Below are 13,191 nucleotides of genomic sequence, written 5' to 3'. Positions count from 1 at the left end.
AATAAGGTCCTAGGTCTCAGGATTTCTCAAAAGACGGCCGGTCGAGGGTGCATACTGCTGTGCGAGATGTGAGCACGTTGTGCATTTGGAAGCCCAGATACTGGATCTAAATGTGCAGCTGGCAACACTGAGATCCATAGACAATATGGAAAGGAGTCTTCTGCTCACTGAGCAGACACTCAATGGGATAGATGAGGGGGGGGATGCTAGGTTGGAGCTGCAGGACAATGAAGCAGCTAGCTGGGTGACAGTGACAAGGCGGGGTAGAGGGAAGAGCACCAGGGAGGCTAGTCCTGATCTGGCACACTCCAATAAGTTTGCTAAGTTGGCAGATGAGGGGAGTGTTAGTGCAGGAGTAGCACTGCTGCAGCAAGGCATGTCCTCTGAAAGCCGGAGGAGTGTCTGCTCCAGTAAGGGGGGAAATAGGAGAGCAGGGCAGGCCAGACAGGTTCTGGTAGTGGGAGACTCAATTATTAGGGGAACAGATAGGGCAATCTGTCACAAAGGCAGGGATCGTCGAACGGTGTGCTGCCTACCTGGCGCTCGAGTCCGACACATCGTTGATCGGGTTGACAGATTACTGGGAGGGGATGGTGAGGATCCAGCGGTCATGGTGCACATTGGCACAAATGACAAAGTTAGAGGTAGGTGGAAGGTCCTTAAAGTAGATTTCAGGGAATTAGGCTGTAAGCTGAAAGCAAGGACCTCCAAGGTGGTATTTTCGGAAATACTTCCTGTACCACGTGCCACGCCAGAGAGGCAACGGGAGATTAGGGAGGTTAATAAGTGGCTCAGGAATTGGTGTAGGTAGGAGGGGTTTGGGTTCCTGCAGAACTGGGCCGACTTCTCAGTTGGCTACAGGTTCTACTCTAGGGACGGGCTGCACCTCAATGGGGAGGGTGCAGCTGTGCTGGGGGAGAAAATGGCTAGAAGGTTGGAGGAGTGTTTAAACTAGGGACGGGGGGGAGGGTATTCTTTTTATAGGAGGGGAAGATAGAGACCTGGGCACAAATAATAAAATTGGGGGTGGGGGTGGCATGGGGGGTGGGGTTAGAACAGTTAATAATTTAAGAAAGAATAGAGGTACAGAGAGATACATAAAGTGCATGTATACTAATGCCAGAAGCCTCGCCAACAAAATGGAGGAATTGGAGTTAATGTTGTTGGAACATAATTATGATATGGTGGGGATATCTGAGACATGGCTGGACGAGAGCCATGACTGGGAGGTTAATTTACAGGGCTATAGTCTGTTCAGAAATGACCATACAAATAAACGAGGGGGAGGCGTGTGTTTATATGTAAAATCATCCTTAAAACCCATCTTTCGTGATAATATATATGAATCTAATGAAAATGTAGAGTCCCTGTGGGTAGAGATAAGGGGAGGGGGGAAAAATAATAAATTACTGATAGGGGTTTGTTATAAGTCTCCAAAAATAATGGAAGCAACAGAGAATATCCTCATAAAGCAAATAGAAGAAGCAGCGACTCATGGAGAAGTCATTATTATGGGGAACTTCAACTACCCTGAAATACATTGGGGAACCGAAACCTGCAGTTCCAGCAAAGGTAATAGGTTTTTGACAACTATGAGAGACAGTTACCTTTCACAACTGGTTCAGGACCCAACAAGAGGGGGGGCACTGCTAGACCTAATATTAACCAACAGGCCAGACCGCATATCAGTTGTAAGGGTTGGGGGTCACTTGGGTAATAGTGATCACAAATTAATAAGTTTTCATGTATCCTTTAATAAGATGTGTAGTAGAGGGGTTACAAGGACACTAAACTTCAGGAAAGCAAATTTCCAGTGGATGAGAGATGATCTTGGTGCAATTAACTGGGGCGATATCCTGAGACATAAAAATACACAAAGAAAATGAGAAACGTTTATTAGCATCCTACATAGGACCTGTGCACAATATATACCGTATGGGAATAAACATGCTAGAAATAGGAGGAAACCACTATGGCTAAATAGAGCTGTAAGGGGTGCAATAAGAGATAAAAATAAAGCATTTAGAGAATTAAAGCAAGTAGGTAGTGATGAGTCATTAACTAAATACAGAAAATGAAATAAATTCTGTAAAAAGCAAATCAAGACAGCAAAGATTGAGACAGAGAGACTCATTGCCAGAGAAAGTAAAAATAATCCCAAAATATTCTTTAACTACATAAATAGTAAGAAACTAAAAAATGATAATGTTGGTCCCCTTAAAAATAGTCTGGGAGAACTGGTGGATGAGGATGAGGAAAAAGCCAATATGCTAAATGACTTTTTTTCAACAGTATTTACACAATAAAATCCCATGACGGATAACATGATCAGGGATAAAATTCTCCATTAAATGTCACCTGCTTAACCCAACAGGAAGTACGGCGGCATCTAAAAATCACTAAAATTGACAAATCCCCGGGCCCGGATGGGATACACCCCCGAGTACTGCAGGAATTAAGCACAGTCTAGATAGACCATTATTTTTAATCTTTAAAGATTCCATAATAACAGGGTCTGTACCACAGGACTGGCGTATAGCAAATGTGGTGCCAATATTTAAAAAGGGGACAAAATCTGAACTCGGAAATTATAGGCCAGTAAGTTTAACCTCAACTGTGGGTAAAATCGTGGAGGGTTTTCTAAGAGATACTATACTGGAGTATCTTGAGAAGAATAACCTCATGACCCAATATCAACATGGATTTACAAGGGACCATTCCTGTCAGACTAATCTGATAAGCTTTTATGAAGAGGTAAGTTCATGGACTTTTCAAAAGCTTTTGATACGGTGCCACACAAAAGATTGATACATAAAATGAGAACAATGGGGATAGGGAAAATATGTGTAGGTGGGTTAAGAGCTGGCTCAGGGATAGGAAACAAAGGGTGGTTATTAATGGAGCACACTCGGACTGGGTCACGGTTAGCAGTGGGGTACCACAGGGGTCAGTGTTGGGCCCGCTTCTTTTTAACATATTTATTAATGACCTTGTAGGGGGCATAGAGAGTAGGATTTCAATATTTGCAGATGACACTAAACTCTGCAGGGTAATCAATACAGAGGAGGACAATTTTATATTACAGGAGGATATATGTAAACTAGAAGTTTGGGCTGATAAATGGCAAATGAGCTTTAATGGGGATAAATGTAAGGTCATGCACTTGGGTAGAACTAATTAGATGTATAATTATGTGCTTAATTGTAAAACACTGGGCAAAACTGTCACTGAAAAAGACCTGGGTGTATGGGTGGACGACCAACTCACATTTAGTGGCCAGTGTCAGGCAGCTGCTGCAAAGGCAAATAAAATAATGGGATGCATTAAAAGAGGCATAGATGCTCATGAGGAGAACATAATTTTACCTCTATATAAGTCACTAGTGCGACCACACTTAGAATACTGTGTACAGTTCTGGTCTCCGGTGTATAAGAAAGACATAGCTGAACTGGAGCGGGTGCAGAGAAGAGCGACCAAGGTTATTAGGGAACTAGGGGGTCTGCAATACCAAGACAGGTTATTACACTTGGGGTTATTTAGTTTGGAGAATCGAAGGCTTAGGGGTGATCTTATTACAATGTATAAATATATGCGGGAACAGTACAAAGACCTTGCTAATGATATTTTTACTCTTAGACCTGTGACGGGGACAAGGGGGCATCCTCTACGTCTGGAGGAAAGAAGGTTTAAGCATACTCACAGACGCGTATTCTTTACTATAAGAGCAGTGAGACTATGGAACTCTCTGCCATATGATGTTGTAATGAGTGATTCCCTACTAAAATTTAAGAAGGGCCTGGATGCCTTTCTTGAAAAGTATAATATTACAGGGTATATACACTAGTTTCCTTAATATTGCGTTGATCCAGGGAGCTAGTCTGATTGCCGTATGTGGAGTCGGGAAGGAATTTTTTTCCCCAATGTGAAGCCTACTGTTTGCCACATGTGTTTTTTTTGCCCTCCTCTGGATCAACATGTTAGGGCAGGTTAGGACAGGATATGGGTTGAACTAGATGGACTTAAAGTCTCTCTTCAACCTTAATAACTATGTTACTATGTTACTTTATGCTTGCTTGGTCTTGATCCGGTTCTGTCCCTGTTACGAGTTCTGCCTGTTCCTTTTGTACTGCTCTGCTATCTCCGTGTATGACTCTTTTGCCTTGGACCTGACTACTCTCTGACTGCCTCCCTTGTACTGCGTTGCTATCTCTGTGTATGATTCATTGCTTACGTTTTGACTATTCTCTGCTTGTCCCTCTGGTACCGCGTCGCCCTCTCCGTGTATGACCCCCGTTTGTCTGACGTGAGTTTCCCTCGCCTTTACTCCAGGATTCCTGTAATAGAACCCTACAGCCCTCTCCTGCAGCAGGATGCTAAGCCACGCCCCCTGTGGTCACATGATCGTAGGTCCTTGTACTGCTAACTACTTTCAGTGTCGCAGGTCCTGTTGTCTGAACTTTCCCTGCAGTATCGGACCCCGGGTCCTCCCGTAGTCTGGGTGAGTTACCCTGTTCAGCCGCGGCAGTCCGCCGGCGCTGACAGGATCCTGATACCTATAGACTGCTACTATCATGTTACTGTCACACTCTGACCGTAGAAAGTCGAGGAGGAGGGAACCTATACTGTCCCTTAATCTAGGGAGGCCCTAGTCTATCCTTAACCCTAGGGTTACCCCTGAAGGTGAAGATGCCCTGGTCACGTGCCTCTCTGTGCTCCTATGAAATTCTATTCAACTGCCACTCACCCCCCAGGGAGGAAAGAGGCAGGGGGGAAAATGGGTAACACAGGCTGGACAGACAGGGGGAAACCAAGGCACAATCAAACAACTGACACGCTGCATAAAATACAAAGGAAAAATGGTTACACAGTAGAGGCAGAAAAGCAACATAAAAGATTGCCAAAAAGGGGAAGGAAGAGGCATTCAGCACAACAAATCGCATACAGCAATCTCAAGTTGACAAGTGCAACTGTCCAGAACACTTTCGCCGGTGAAGCCAGGAACAGAATTAAGATTTAATTGCTCATATGGAGGGAAGCCAGACATTGGTTGATATAATGTTAGGGGTTGGTTCCAATACGCTGCACAGCCAATAGACCACTAGGAACTCTAAACCCTTTCAATGCCACAAGAAACCTGTTAACTCATAGTCATATAGATTTAAAGAGGACCTGTTCTCAGCTAAACGCCTTGATCTTCTAATCTCAGATGTACTACAGGTCCCAGCAGAATGCAGCATATTCATGACAGTTAGTCTGTGTTTTGCCTTTGCCTATATGGGACACTTTATTGTTTCTTCAGATTATTACCTTGTATAAATACTATTTTCTGAATGTAAAAAAACATGCATATTAAAATAACAATTATAGTTCAAAAAAAGAAACAAATCTAAGCAGAAAAATACAGTAGCAACATTTAGGAATATGACCTTAGTATTTGTTTGCTATCTTCGCTACCCACTGTTGGGTGGTAACTTCATGATTTGGCTGCTGATGGAGATTAGATAAAATCTATGTGGTATGCTGAAGGCAGAAGAGATACACTGTGTGTAGATAAAGGCTTGGCGCCATGATTCAACCGTTAAGCGACATTTAGGAAGAAGCAGTAGCAAGCAGAGCAAAATATGTTAAAAAAAGAAAATGTAGGCTGATTCTTCCAACCTGAGGTTCCAGAAGTTTCTCAATATCATTTTCTGGGACGCTTTTGCGCAATTTTTTCAAGTGAATTATGGGTACAATCCTCCAGAAAAAGTGAAAAAGATGTAGCATGCAAATTTCTTAAGGGTTTGTGGACACGGCATCACTTAGATGCTGGCACAGCAGCTGAATTTTCCCAGTCAACATCGCTTCAGAATAGCTCCGGCAGTCGTTTACCTGAGGCGCCTTCACTGTTGGCTTTGACGTTGCTCATTCGGCGGCTCTGCTGCCAGTGTCTTTCGTTTTATACTTTCAATATAGAGTTTTAACCGGTTCAATATGAACTGGTTAAAAGAAGTTCATCAAGAAAAACAGAAATAGAAAAGCGTTGTGCATAACTAAAATAATCCAAAACTTTATATATACTATATACAATAACCTCACCATAAAAAACATAAAATATTAATACTAAGACCTGACGTACACTGAGAAGGTGCAAAAATGGGCATTGCAAGGCTATCAGATACTAGTATAATGATAAAGTACAGTATGTTGTGTACATGAGCAGACTGGATACCAATAAAATCTCTCGTCAATAATTAAGACACATAATTACCATATCACATCTACTAGAGCATAATGGTAGATTGGCCGAAATTAGAATATACCGTAACTCAATTATCAGCCAATAGAAATACATAATGTATTAGAGCTAGCTGAAGAGCATGACGTTGCCCGGGTAATGTAAGTAACCGTGAGACCCCCTGTGTATTGTGAGACCTTCCTGTGTATTGTGATCCCTCTCCCAGTGCAGTGTGATCACCCCTCCCTTTGGAGTGTGAAACCCCCTGTGTATTGTGAGCACCTTTTTCTTTGCAGTGTGAGACCCCCCGTGTATTGTGAGCCCAGTGTGCAGTGTGAGGCCAGCTTGCCCGCCGGCCATGACAGGGCTGTGATAGGCTGAGGGCAGCGGTGTCATGTGTGGACACGGGGGAGTGCGCTCGGTGAGAGGGGGAGGACGTGGAGGAGTGGTCTGCGCTCCCCTCCTGTCCGCGGCTTCTGCCTCCTGCCTCGGAGCTTCCGCCGTTCTCTCCAGGGCCCCCATGCAGCAATTACCTGCAGCCGGCTCCTGCACTGTATTATGAGCACCCTTCCCTTGCAGTGTGAGACCCCTTCTGTATTGTGAGACCTCCACGTGTATTGTGAGCCTCCTTGTGCAATGGCCCCCATACTCTTTAGAATAAAGTTGGCTTAACCTGCCCATTTGATGGGATCAGCAATCTGTCTAATTTGTATGGGGTGTCCTGACTGATTATGTCACTGGAAATAAGGATTATGCGCTTGAAATTCAGTCCCTCGATATACCCTGGATGTAGGATAGTGGGGAGAGATAGCCTCTGGCTAATCAGTATCAATATAACCTCTATGGCCAGCTTTACTCTAGGGTGTCCCTTTCTGTCAGAGGATATGTGATAACTTTGTGATCCCTGAGGTCCCACTGATGGGCCCGCCATCGACTCTGAGAAAAAGTCCCATCTGAATGGATCGATGGTAATGCATGGGCAACACTGCCACATTCAGTGTATAAGGGACTGCTGGAGGCCTATAGACAATGAATAGCATGGTGGCACTCATACATTGCGACAGCTGCATTTCATTGGCCCCATTTTTAAGTTGGGAACCCTTTATTTGCACAGGCAGTTTGTGCTGACTGCGGCTCCTGTAAATTTATGGCTTCAAAGTTCATTCTATGTGACGGAAGAACGTTAAAAATAAGGTTCAATGAACACCAGGATTTTCACAGCATATTGAATGACCTATGAAGAAGATTAGGGTCAAGGATCATACTGAGCGTAAGTGTATGTACAAGGCCAAAGGCAGTCCTCATTTTGCACCTAACGATGTTTTTATTAGTTAGTTAAACTGTACAGGAATTTTTCACTCTGGATAGATTACATGAATACTGTAGTTTGTCCTGACTGTTGCTTTAAGTGTGGGGGCATGTTATATACTAAATTGGGGAAAACTTAAAATGTTTAACCAGTCTATTGTTTGCCTGTTTTCATCCCATTCCAGACATGGAGGGAAAGCTGCACCAGAAAAATATGCTTTTTTTTTCACTCACTGACTTCAATTGAGTCAATCAAATACGCAGCAAAAACACAGGTATAAAAATTTTTGCGGATTTGCTGAGTTTTTGCTTCTGTTTTTACAGGCTTCATATCAGATGTTTCCTGCTCTGTCATCTGTGTGACAGTACGAGAAACACTGGTGTGGCAGTTCTGATCGGCGGTAACGTTATCGCCAGTAAGATCGTTACCATCGGTCATGCTGTCAGATGTCAGGGTGACTCTGCAGAGATACTGTGACCCGCAGTGAAAAGCTTACAGCAGGTCACTGGCGTCAGAGACTATTACTCCCATTAGCCGATGCCTGCTGTCACGGATTACAGCGGGAGCAGGCGGCGGCTGATGGGCGTAGTAATCTGCCGGCACCTGTGCGGCACCTGTGCTCAAAGTAAAAAAAAAAGTTAAAATAGAGAAATAAATATTGACATAAAAATAAAAAAACACAGTATATACTCACCTTACACCTAATCCCTGAAGCCCTTTCTCTCCTGTAAACAATCAAAAATAAAAAAAAATATACTCACCTTTTGGCATAATCCCAATGCCCATATCACCTGGAATAGAGAAAAAATATTAAACCACCATATTCCTCATCTATCCGCCGTAATCCATAATGTCACACTACGATTCGGATTACTTGTACTGCCGTTACATCAGCTGATGTCACTGCTCTACCCCACAGCCGGTGACACTCTTACAGGTGTGGGAGAGAGGGACCCCGCCGAGTGTCCGGGTCGGAACCAAGGGGACCGTCACCTGGGTTCCGTGGGAAACCGTTTCCCCGAGACAGAGTTCAGGGACGGACCGTGGAGACTGACAGGTGGGCTGGGGGAGGAGCCAATAAAAAAGGAGCGGGGAAAGCGAGTCACAGTGAGTCAGCAGAATGAGACTGAAGTAGCAGGAGACCCAGGAGACCGTGGGAGCGACTGAGAGCCAGGAACAGGAGAGATACTCCCCCTGGACATCAGTGGGACAGCGCCGAGACGACCGTCCGTGAACCGCTGCCCCGTGTCGACCAACGGCTGCTGCAGCTTTCCTCCAATCCGCGCCTGCGGCCTGCCCGCGGTCACTCGTGGCCGTTGCCGCCTCGCTCCTGCCCACGGCTGCGGCCTGCCCGCGGACACCAGCGGCTGTTGCCGCCTTGCTCCTGCCCACGTCTGCGGCCTGCCCGTGGACACCAGCAGCCGCTGCTGCCTCACTTCAGCCTGAGGCTGTGGCCTGTCTCCCACCACCCGCAGCCGCCCCGCTTCCCCCCGTGGCCGCGGCTAGTTCTGTGCCATCGGCGGCCACCACTGTCCCGCTCCAGTCCGCGGCAAGGACCGGGCCGTTGCTCGCCGTGGATCCTCTGTTGCAGTCGCTGGCTGCGCAGGTGGCCTGCCAGCTGCCACCCCGCATCGCCGCTGCTTGCTCCTATCCGGGGGCTGTGGCCCATCTGTCCAAGGACTTCTCCAGGGCCTGTTGTGCCCCTACTTCACCGGAGTGTTGGAACGCTCGAAGACTACGAAAGATCTTCAGCGGCTGGGCCCAGCGGCTGCTACGCCGAAGAACCATCGTCCGGGACGCAGAGGGACGTCGAGCCGATTAAGTAACACTATTTAGTTAAGGACCCGTAGTGGGCCATACCGCGGCCCTATAGTGACCGGCTTTTGCCAGACATAGTAGTGTTCTCATATTTCTGTGTTTGCTTGTATTGAGTCCCTGCGAGGACAATTCCTGTTATTTGTTCGGTTGCTTAGACTACCCCTGCGGATAGTTACCTATAAAAGTTATTACTAGAAACACCAGACCGTCTCGCGTTTCGTCACTGCAACCTTGCTTACCTGCTAGTACCACATTTGGCGTAGTCGGCATGATGCAGTCTCCGAGTGCGGACAACGAGGGCCCCCGGCCCAGCATTTCTTTGGGGGCTATGCTAAGCAATCTACCCAGGTTTTCCGGCATCAATACTATGCTGTGGAACTGGATGGAGCAAATGCGTGGGTTATTTAGGATGCATCCGCTTACCCCTGACCTAGAGGCAGAAGTGGCCCTGATGGCGTTGGATGGGGAAGCCCGGGATTCCGTAATGTTGAGTCCCCGGGGGCAGCGAAACACCTTCGTCAGGGTGTTACAGATCTTAGAAGAGACCTATGGGGACCCGACCGATGTGGGGAAACTGAGAACCCGGATGTTTAGTCGCATGCAGAAAGAGGGGGAAACAGTGACCCAGTATATGAATGTGTTGCAGGAACTGTTTCTAGCCATTGAAAGGAAGGATGGAGTCGGCATGGGGACCGTGGACGTAACATTACGTGACCTGTTAGTGACCGGTTTACGAGACACCCTGATGAGACAGGCTTTGTGAGAGCGGGTGCGAGTGGACCCACATCTGACTTTTTCAGAGATAGGGAAGGAGGCACGTGTTCGGGAACAGGAGCAAGAGGTGACGGTCCCCGTATCGAAGTAAACGTAAGTGCCCTGGGCTAACCCCACCGGGTACAAGAGGTGAAGCAAGAGATACAGAGTATTAAAGGCGAATTGGCCGAAGCCAAGAAAGAGGCACAAGGAGTCGGCCAGGGCCGGGTAAAGGAGGCATGAACCATCGCGGCCCTTACCCAAGTCGGTCCCCATGACCATTCGCCTGTTACGATTGTGGAGAGTTGGGACACTCCGCCCGAGAGTGCCCACTTTCCAGGAGGAACCCGCCCCGCTGAAGAGCAGAGGACCCTGAGCCGTGGAGACGTCGCCCGGAGCCAGAGCCCACCACACGGGGTGATGGAAATCTCGAAGGCCTGGTCGCACGGTGTCCAGTGGTATGGGCAGAGGTCGAAGGCCAAGCCGTACGATTTCTAGTAGATACGGGATCGCAAGTAACGACCATGCCAGAGACTTATTTTCGGCAGCATTTTCCCGAAGCAATGAGACCTCAGTGGGGGACCGTGATAAAGTTGGTAGCCGCCAACCAGCTACCAGTTCCTGTCGTCGGAGTAGCCTGGATGCAGATTTCGATAAGCGGCAAATCACTCGGCCGCCGGGGAGTGGTCCTGACAAAGGGAGACACAAACAGCAAACATCCGGTTACTCTGGGTATGAACATACGAGAGTTCGGCAACCTCCCCCTCAATGAGCCCACACAAGAGACTCTGATCCACTGGGGTTCTTGCACGGCTCAAGGGCAGGTCTTCCAGTGGTTGGTGCGGGAGGCGCGAGTGCTCCAGGAGTGCCAGGAGGGTGAGGCGTTGGGCAAAGTTGTCACACCGACGGCTCCCCTGCTCGTGCTTCCTCCAGGGCAGACGGTGATGGTCCTGCCGATCCGTGCCCCAATGCCACTGGAGGGCGTGGAGGTGCAGGTGGAACCATGCTACTCAGAGCGCCTGCACCCTGGCATACTGGTAGCCCGCTCCCTGGCCATGGTGCGGGAAGGGACCATCCTGGTGCGTTGTGTCAACCTGGAAGACCAAGATATCGCCTTGAAGCCCCGGGCCAAAATGGCCAAACTAGTAAGGCCTTTGGAGGAGATCCTGCCGGACCCCGCGGTCGAGTAGAAGGTGCGGCCCGAAGATCCTTGGGCAGTAACGATACGGACCCTACAGACTGCCGTATCCTCGACCCAGGTGAAAGGTCGAGCCATCCTGGAGAGAATGCGGGCCGAACTTTCCGGCCTAGCGCCAGCCCAACTTCTCCAGGTAGAGACACTTCTCGGACAATATTACAGTGTCTTCGCCAGTCATGAGGATGACTTTGGATGTACCACGGCCATCACGCATGGGATCCCCACGGCAGGAGCTGCCCCCATCCAGGAGCGATATCGGCAAATTCCACCGAAGCTATACCAGGAAGTGAAAACCCTATTTGCTCAAATGCTTCAGAAGGGGGTCATACGAGAAAGCCAGAGACCCTGGGTGGCCCCCATTGTACTGGTTCACAAAAAAGATGGTACTCCTGCGTTTTTGTGTGGATTACCGAAAGTTGAACGCCTGCACCATCAAGGACTCGTATCCACTGCCCCGCATAGAAGAGTCTCTGTCCGCCTTAGGGAACGCAACGCACTTCTCAACTCTAGACCTGGCCAGTGGGTACTGACAGGTGCCGATGTCGGAGGAAGACAGAGCCAAGACGGCATTTATCCTTCCCATGGGACTGTTCGAGTTTAATCGGATGCCGTTTGGGCTGGCCAACGCCCCAGGAACCTTCCAGCGGTTGATGGAGCCGTGTCTGGGAGACCTCAACTTTGAAGCCACGTTGATATACCTGGATGTTATCATCATCTATTCCGCCACGTTCGAGGACCACCTGCGGCGGTTGGGGCAGGTGCTCGGCCCGCTGCAGAAGTACGGGTTGAAGGTAAAGCCCCAGAAATGCCACCTGTTCCGCACCCAGATCGAATATCTGGGGCATACCATCTCGGCGGAGGGTGTCAGACATCCCTGGAAAAGGTTGCTTCTATCCAGGGGTGGCCTACCCCCGAGACGGTGAAAGACGTGCGGGCCTTCCTGGGGTTGGCCGGCTACTACCGTCGGTTCGTGAAGAATTTTGCACGCCGAGCCCAAGCCCTGCAGGACCTGCTGAAGGCAACTCCAGCCGGGGCGAATGGACGGAAGGTCCAGTGGCAGCAACCGCAAGAGGATGCGTTTCAAGATCTCAAAGCTGCACTCTTGGAAGCAACGATATTGGCGTATGCGGATTTTTCGCAACCGTTCATCCTGCATACCAACAGGGGGGCCTCCAGGGACTAGGAGCTGTGTTGTCACAGGTGCAGGACGGCCGAGAGAAAGTGATCGCCTATGGTAGCCGGTCGCTGCATGACTCCGAACACAACACGGGCAATTACAGCTCCTTTAAGCTTGAGCTCCTCGCGGTAGTGTGGGCAATGATGGAGCGGTTCCCAGAGTATCTGGCGGGCTCCGAGGTGGTGGTGCGGACTGACAACAACCCACTTGCCCATTTGGAAAATGCCAAATTGGGGGCCCTGGAGCAGCTGTAGGTGGCTCGGATGGTCAAGTTCATCTACAAGATCATCTACAAAAGAGGAGCTGAAAACGTGCACGCTGACGCGCTCTCCAGAATCCGACACACCACCCCAGGGAGGAATCGAGATGATGAATTAGAAGGAGAAGAGACGCCGTTCGCCCTCACCACTGCCGCACTTACAGCCACCGCGCAAGAAGCGCCTCATCCGGGACCCTTAGGGGGAATGCTGGAACAGCCATGCGACAAGTGGATTCAGCAGCAGGAAGATGGAGAAATTGGACTCCTGCGCCGATGGGTGGTCACCGGCAAACTGCCCACTGGCTCACAGAGACAGACTTTGACCCAGGATATGTTGCTGATGTTGCGCCAGTGGGAGAAACTAGTCATCAAAAAGGGACTTTTATATCGGAGAGTCATGTCACAAGTAACGTCTGCTACAATATGACAGATGATCGTGCCCGGAGCCCATCTCAGCCAA

General features: G+C 48.6%; 1 protein-coding gene across 2 annotated transcripts in view; it reads left to right on the top strand.

The window, feature by feature from the left end:
• The window catches only part of POGLUT2 (protein O-glucosyltransferase 2), a 189,346-nt gene that overhangs the window by 42,046 nt on the left and 134,109 nt on the right, over positions 1 to 13,191 (top strand). The gene's annotated exons all lie outside the window — the stretch shown is intronic.

Source organism: Dendrobates tinctorius, unplaced genomic scaffold, assembly GCF_039654945.1.
Source record: "Dendrobates tinctorius isolate UK_male_01 unplaced genomic scaffold, ASM3965494v1 ptg000026l, whole genome shotgun sequence".
Classification (NCBI taxonomy): Eukaryota; Metazoa; Chordata; class Amphibia; order Anura; family Dendrobatidae; genus Dendrobates; species Dendrobates tinctorius.
The sequence above is the reverse complement of the archived record's forward strand: the minus strand, read 5'-3'. Positions and strand labels throughout refer to the sequence as shown.